Here is a 7,500-nt window from a genome sequence, read left to right on the forward strand (position 1 = left end):
GGGAAAGAGGCTCAGTCCTCTTCACAGAGAAGTCTGGTCTCGTCTGGGGTGTGGAAATCTTTTGCCATACCTCATAGCAAGGCTGAAGTACAGGAAACTAATGTTATCTCTCATTAAACTGAAAAGGATGAATATGCTTGCTTGTTACCGCCACACTCACCCAGTTCTTTTCCTGGTCAGGTAGTATGAAACTCTAAAGTTGGAACATAATCTGGATTGTTTAACATACTTTTCCAAGGTAAAGAACAAATAACTTACAGTAATACAATGTCCATCTCTAGTACTGGATAAATAGAGAAGTGACTAAGATATGTGCCTTTCATAGGAACTATGAAATTGTTGCTTGCTATGCAATCTGAAGTGTGCATATCTATCCATAACAATTACTAATGAAGAGGCTTTCTAATGATGTTGCTTTTTTGTTGTGGCGAAAAATCCAAACTAGCATTCTTATTATCCTAACAAACTGTTAGGAACTTGTCCTCCTTGACCCTCTTAGCATTGGTGGATATCTTCATCCTCAGGTCTGTTATGTTACTCAGAGATAAATACTTAAATATGAGATGCTCAGCCCATAGTCTTTAAGGGCGCTAACTGCCAAATCACCTTTGAGGCATTGGTACTAGAGTTAAAACAGCTAAGTTTGAAATGTAACTTCCACCATTGCTTATCTATCTGAAATGGAAGTTTCTTAAAGAAACTGGGAATTATTAAACTAAAGCTACATTTTGACCTGTAGGGCTTTTTTGCCTTCCCCCGCCCCAAGCAAACAATGTAATTAAACACTTATCTGTATAGGAGTCGATATTCCTCCCTGTTTCCTTGAGAGATGAGTTAATGCTTTCCATTCTCTTTGAAATGAGTTCACAAATATGAGCGGCAGAATTAGCATGTTTAAGCCAAAGGTATTTAGACTTTATGTCTGGCACAAGCAAACCGTATTTTTCCATGGTCAAACTTCATTGTAAGTCCATAGGCAATGTTAAGGTTACGGTATAGCTTTCCTCACTTGACAGATTCAGAGCAGAACTACTAGCTGCATTATTCAGACTTGAAATTCACTTTCAGATTGCAGACTAAATGCACACAAAAGAAAGAATTCCACAAAAGTGTTGATTGAGAATTTCTGGACACAAAATACGTTCTAGCAAACCACTGCTGATTCAAAAAAAAAAGCCAGCTGTAACTCAAATAAATCATTTTGTGGTTTGAATCAAGCATTTTTCATCCCTTTATTCAGCATGTAGCACACAGATTAATGGATATGCTTCAGTAACTTCGACAGTGTGTGTTCACTGAACAATTGGACCACCAAACAAGGGCTTCTTCGGTCTATTCTCACATCAATGAGACACTCAAAAGAGTTCCAGATTACTCCTTTCTCCAACTCCACTCACAAGAGTTCGCTCTGAGTTGTAGACATTTATCTGACATGACTGATAAATTTGGGCAATTATTCTCCCTCTCTCTGGAGATCCACTTTGGCCCTTGCAACTGTAGATCAATTGAATAATATTATAAGACACAGTGTGCATGGACAGCTAGAAGAATCAATGGAGTAAAAGAGGCTTAAAAGCTCTTCAGTCAGTTGGAAGTAGAGAGTAGAGCTGGCATCACTTTCAGTTAGGGAGGTATCTACGTTTCTCAGTGCAAGCTTAGGCTTTGATTTCCATAATTGCATACATAAAACTACATTCATGCAACGGGTATGAACAACTGCTCCTGTAATTGCACACACCGGCAGATTACCTACCACTTCTTTGTTCCTGCAGTTTCTGCATATATTTGGCAGTTATGGTCATTGGGTAGGCAGTTTCAGAAATGTGGCACATGTTGCAATTATTCGAGCAATAAGTCCTACCATTGAAGAACCAGAAGCAAAACCTCACCCAGGAAAATCAAAAGAAAAGTACCTTCTTTCTGATTCTCATAAGTAGTTAATTGCAGAACATGGAAGACCATATGTTGAAGCTGATGCCATACTTCAAATGTGTTCCAGGATGGATCTCCAAACTAAAGACAGAAAGGAGAATCTCAAGGGTATCTGAAGGGAAAAAAATCATTCTGTACCCAATATATTATATGTCTAGTCCATTTGATACATTTTAAGCTGCTTATTTTAAATTTTAGCAACTGACTTATTGCCAATCTTCTCGAACTTCCTCTGCCTTCTTCCACGAGTTCTGGAAAATTTACTACAGACATCGGCCTAAACAGAGATCATTGTCCCTCATGAACTGGCTGAAAGCAGTCCTTTCCACAGGCACCCTGTCTGCTTGCAGAAGCTCCTTTTGTTCTGATGAAGCTCTGTTGCTCCAAGGTCTTTGTCCATGTGAGGTCCACAGCTGAGAACCAGGCAGGTTGTCACAGTAAGGTGCTTCTAGGTTCCTCCTGAGTGTGTATCCTAAAGCTCTGAACATGTGTGTAGATGCAGGAATCAATGTAAACCACTTCAAATTACAACATAGATCATAGCACATGAGCCTCTATATATAGCTCAAGCAGTTCACTGAATTGGTAGGTTCCTTTAAATGACAGGGACTCCCTATCTGAAAAAAAACAGTCTTGCATTCTGTTACAAGGGTTATCAAGCAAAACAAAAGTAGTCACTTAGCTCTGGTAATCTCATCTATTAGTTTTGCAAATTATGACAAACAAATTTTGGCTCTGGCATACACACATGAACATGCACACACACTATCATATTAGTGTTCTGTTGTTAACACATCTTTCAATAACTGCATTTTATTATATTAATTAGCCATAGTTCTCACTTCATCACAAAATTCCCATTAACACAGATGGGAATTTTGCACAGAGACCAAGGACCAGATACTGATGCGTCTTTTAACTACTGCACCATTCCAGAAAGAACCACATACATTTCCAAAACATATGTCCTGGTAAAATAAATGTGTAGAAAATGCGACTACCTAACAGTGATATAGTGTTAAATACAGTGTAAAGTATAAAAATATGTAAATAAGAAGAATGTATGCTATTTTGGTTCACTGCCGCTGCTAAGCATTAAGTACTTCTCCTTATTTATTTCAGATTTCTGAAAATCCCAGTCTATAGTAAGCTCTTAAAATAAAACCACAAACACCACAGACACTTAAAAGATGTTCAGAAAATTATGCAGGATAGCTCTCGGGAACACTTTTGAGAAAAAAAGTCTCATAATAAACATGAAGATTAGCAAACAGATTTCATTATTGTTATTATTATTAGCAGTTCAAAGGTTAAGGTGTGGAAGCAAGGTTTTACTGAAGTGTCTCTGTAGCGGAGAAGCTCTACATTATCTACTTTATTTTTCAGAACTACCTAGAAACTAAAGATGCGAGGAATGACAACTGAGAGCCCTGGTACTTAGAATCTTAGATTTATAGAGTATCCTGAGTTGTAAGGGACCCATTGAGTCCAACTCCTGCCTCCACATGGGGCAACCTAAAAGTTAAACCATGTTAAAAAAAAAAAAAAAGTTAAACCATAAAGTTGAGCGTTGGTCAAACACTTCTTGAATACCAAGAGGCTTGTGACCATGACCACTTCCCTTGAGAGCTTGTTCCAGTGAAAAACTTTTTCCTAATATCCAATCTGAATTTCCTCTCATGCAGCTTTAAGCCATTCCCTCACCAGACACCAGAAAGAAGAGATTGACACCTCCCTCTCCACTCCCCCTCATGAGGAAGTTGCAGACAGCAACGAGATCACCTTCCTCTTCTCTAAGCTGAATAAACGAAGTATCCTCAGCTGCTCCTCATAAGTCGTGCCCTCTGGTCCTTTCACCATCTTTGTTGCCCTCCTTTGGACACATTATAATATTTTTATATCTGTCTTATATTGTGGAGCCCAAAACTGCACAGTACCTGAGGCGAGGCCACACCAATGCTGAGCGCAGTGGGACAATCTCTTCTTTCGACTGGTTAGCCATACTGTGCTTAGCACATCCCAGGAAACCACAGGCCCTTTTGGCCTCCAGGGCACATTGTTGACTCATATTGAGCTTACCATCAACCGCACAGTTGCTGGTGTGATTTTAGGCACTTAAATACTTTGCCTTGTCTGGCTGTCAGAACTGAACCTCGGAGACGGAGAGAGCGCTGGGCCTTGCCCTCAGTCTCTCCCTGCTGCCTTTCACTGTCCAATGTGGGTCAGGACCAGAGGAAAAAGGTTAAGGCAGTAGAAATGAGGGACAATCTTGATAGTGAAGGTACTGCTATAAGTATAACTTAAGTATAACTTCTGGAAGAGAACAAAACTCCTTGGGTTGTTTTGCAACTTGACTCGCGTTAACGCTCATCCTTGTGTGGAGTGCTGTCAGCCCATTGTCCCGGACTGAAAGCAACCTCCCACCGTTTGCGTATAATTTTTGTATCAGTTACTTATCAGGTATTTTTAGTTCTAAAATGTAAAAAGTGAAGGCATGGTAATATATCATGCCATTTAAACACAAATGGTTGAATCTTTCATGGATAGCTCATAGGCTAATAATCACGTTCCCCTGTAATAAGAATTTCTTATGCAAGTGAGGGGTGGGGAGTTGGATTGTCATCAACATCTGTAAATTGTGGGAAACTGTGAATGTTACTGTCCCATATTTCCATTTGCAAAATGACTTTGCTTGGACCATTTGTAGAAGGATGTTCATTCAGAGATAGGAGCCTAATGACACAATGCTGCTTTGCCTTGCATTCAAAAGGTTCTCTTTGTGGAGGATCTTCACTGATTAATTTCCGAAACGATTAGTTATATGGCAAACCTTTTAGAACGCAATGCAGAATCATAATCAGGATTCCTTGTGCAAAAAACCAAGAAAAGTTTCAGCAATTCTTACTGAATGAAACATACTGTCTTGTATATACTATATCAGTATTTAGTAAACCTTTATTGTTTTGCTGTGAGTACATATAAAAATGCCATAGGCAGTCTCGCATGTTTTTTCCTACAAGGTATTAACTTATAAAAATACACCTTATTCGTTAATCACATTCGTGTAGTAGAAGTTTTCATCGCTATCTTAGAGCGTTGTGCAATAAGGCATGGAGAAGTTAAGTGACTTATTTACAGACGTGCTATGGGCAAGTGAAACTATAGAATTTGGATATGTATACCATAGTTACCTGTCTGCCATTCTAGACAAAAAATCCCCTACAGAAAATTAACACGCAGTACTTTGAAAAAATACTTGTCTTAACACATTCATTGACTGAATGTATCTGAGGTTGAACATGCCAATATAGTTTTATAGCAAAAAAATGACATTTAAAACGTAGAAAAGAAAACATATTGAAATAGCTTTCTGCAATGGGGAAAAAAAGGTTTTGAATAGTTATTCCATTTCCCAGTTTTCAAAGGTTCTGCATTAAATGAAAAAGCTCCTGCATTTGCCTGTTTCTGGTGTTAATTATCTTTTGTTTGCCCTTGATAATCCTGAGGTTGGTATGCAGATAATGAAGGCTGCAGAATCATCTCAAAGTGTAAAAAACAATGGCATTGTCAATTCTGCATCACAACACTTTATAAATTATGAATGTTATCCACATTAAGGAGAATGGTAGACTTTTAAAATTACTTCCATGAATAGATTAAATTACAAGTATTATTACATTTCATTTTATTAAGTGCATCTTAGTAGTTATTAGGGCAAATGAACATGTTCTCTCAATTACATAATAACATTAGAACTAAAAATTATGCATTGACACTCCCAAATGCATAATGCGGCATTGTATATTAATCATCCCAAACAATATTTTCAGTTTATATGAAGACAATTATTACCTATTGAACAATAACATTCTTATTGATTTATTGCAATTCAGCTCAAAGAATGATTTTTTTATGTAAAAGCTTTGATTCTTTTCTGGATAGTTTAATAATTTCTAGCTCTTAGAAAAAAATGTAAGAGTCTTAATTACTCCCTTTTATTAATCTAATTACAATAAGACAAAGTTTATCATATATTTCATTTTTAAATATCCTGGATAAGACAATGTAGCACACAATCAGTGTATACCAATTAATTTAAAAGAACATTTGTTAATTTTACTTTTAGCAAATGGCAATTATTTACATGATGTGGTTTTTAAGTTACATTTTAATTCTCTCAAACAATTCTAGTGGTCAGATCCGCGGATTGTCGTGCTGCCTTTTATTCTAAGAAAAAAAAACTTTCATGTGAGCAGATTAGTGATGTTAGGGGCATCGTCTAAGAAGAATAGGAAAAGAAGCTGACACTAGCCCACTGACCTGAGTGGCAACATTTGAACTCGTTTAAGTGAGAGAAGGATTGCACAGTACAGACGTGTGGCAGCCAGGCATTTTAGACACCTGCAGAGCAATTGTTAACATCGATACTTTCAGATACTTTTGCAGTATCCCATTTTCATTTGGCCGCATTACATCCGTTGGTTGCAGCCCTTGTAAAGGTATTTCTTTTCTTTAAGTTGTCCAGGTAACTCTGTCTCACCCCTTCCAGTATTTCCAATACTTTGTGTTAATTAGATCTGGCAATGCACATACTGATGTACTATTATTTACTTTAACATAACTGGCAAATCTTTCAGCCTGATTACTTAAGGGATAATCATTCAATCATTAAAAATGCAATTTTTACAGTGTCAGCAATTTTTCTTTAGACAAGGCAGAGATTGTTCTCATTTATTGTATTTTTCTATTTTGATTTTAATTTGAGTTTAACACACTTGCTGTCAATATCATTGTCTGATTGTGTCACTCTGTAAAACGTTGGTATGTGCTGAACTGATGTTTTCAGGGGGCAGTTATTGACTCATCAGTAAAGTAACACAAATAAATAAGAGTCACCTCTGGTATTATTCATACCAGCAACAGATCACAGTCAATAAATCAGCTTTGAAAGCGAATACAAATCACTCTAAATCTGTTGGTCTAAATATTAAAATTTTAACACATGCCTCTTTCATCATATGAGTCTTGAACGTGCGATAGGGTCTGCTTGATTCAGCAAGAAGTATATAAATGTGCAATATTACATATTCCTAGGGAATACAGAAAAGTGCACTTTAATTTTTACATATTTTTGTGTGGGAACAGAGTACACCGTGTCTCAGTATTTAAATGTCCTTTGTGCTGCTTAAAATCAACTTTTTCCTCACACGTTCTGCCCTTATGCTTACTACCAGCTGGGGTAGAATTTATGAATATGACCCGCAGAAAGCCTGTGGAAATGTCTCTAACGGTGAACATTTAGAATCAGCAAATGTTCTAATTGGTGATTTCATGGGAGTATGTAGTCAGTGTAATTAGACATTGTTTATATTAGTAGTGTATTGGGTAACATGAAATGACTAGGTGATCCTTTCTGGCCTAATGTTATTAACTAAACAAAGTAAGTTAGACTCTTTATCACCGTTACATCGGATTAAAAATGACTGGAACTAATATACGTGCAGTTGACAAAATAACTAGCCTTCTTAGTTCCAATTAGTCCTCAATTAAACTGTATCAGCAGTGGTG

At 37.1% G+C, this 7,500-nt stretch overlaps 1 long non-coding RNA gene across 1 annotated transcript in view; it reads left to right on the forward strand.

The window, feature by feature from the left end:
* The window catches only part of LOC128919558 (uncharacterized), an 11,578-nt gene that overhangs the window by 3,812 nt on the left and 266 nt on the right, over positions 1-7,500 (forward strand). The window lies entirely within an intron of this gene.

The sequence above is a fragment of the Rissa tridactyla genome, chromosome 1 (assembly GCF_028500815.1).
Source record: "Rissa tridactyla isolate bRisTri1 chromosome 1, bRisTri1.patW.cur.20221130, whole genome shotgun sequence".
Classification (NCBI taxonomy): domain Eukaryota; kingdom Metazoa; phylum Chordata; class Aves; order Charadriiformes; family Laridae; genus Rissa; species Rissa tridactyla.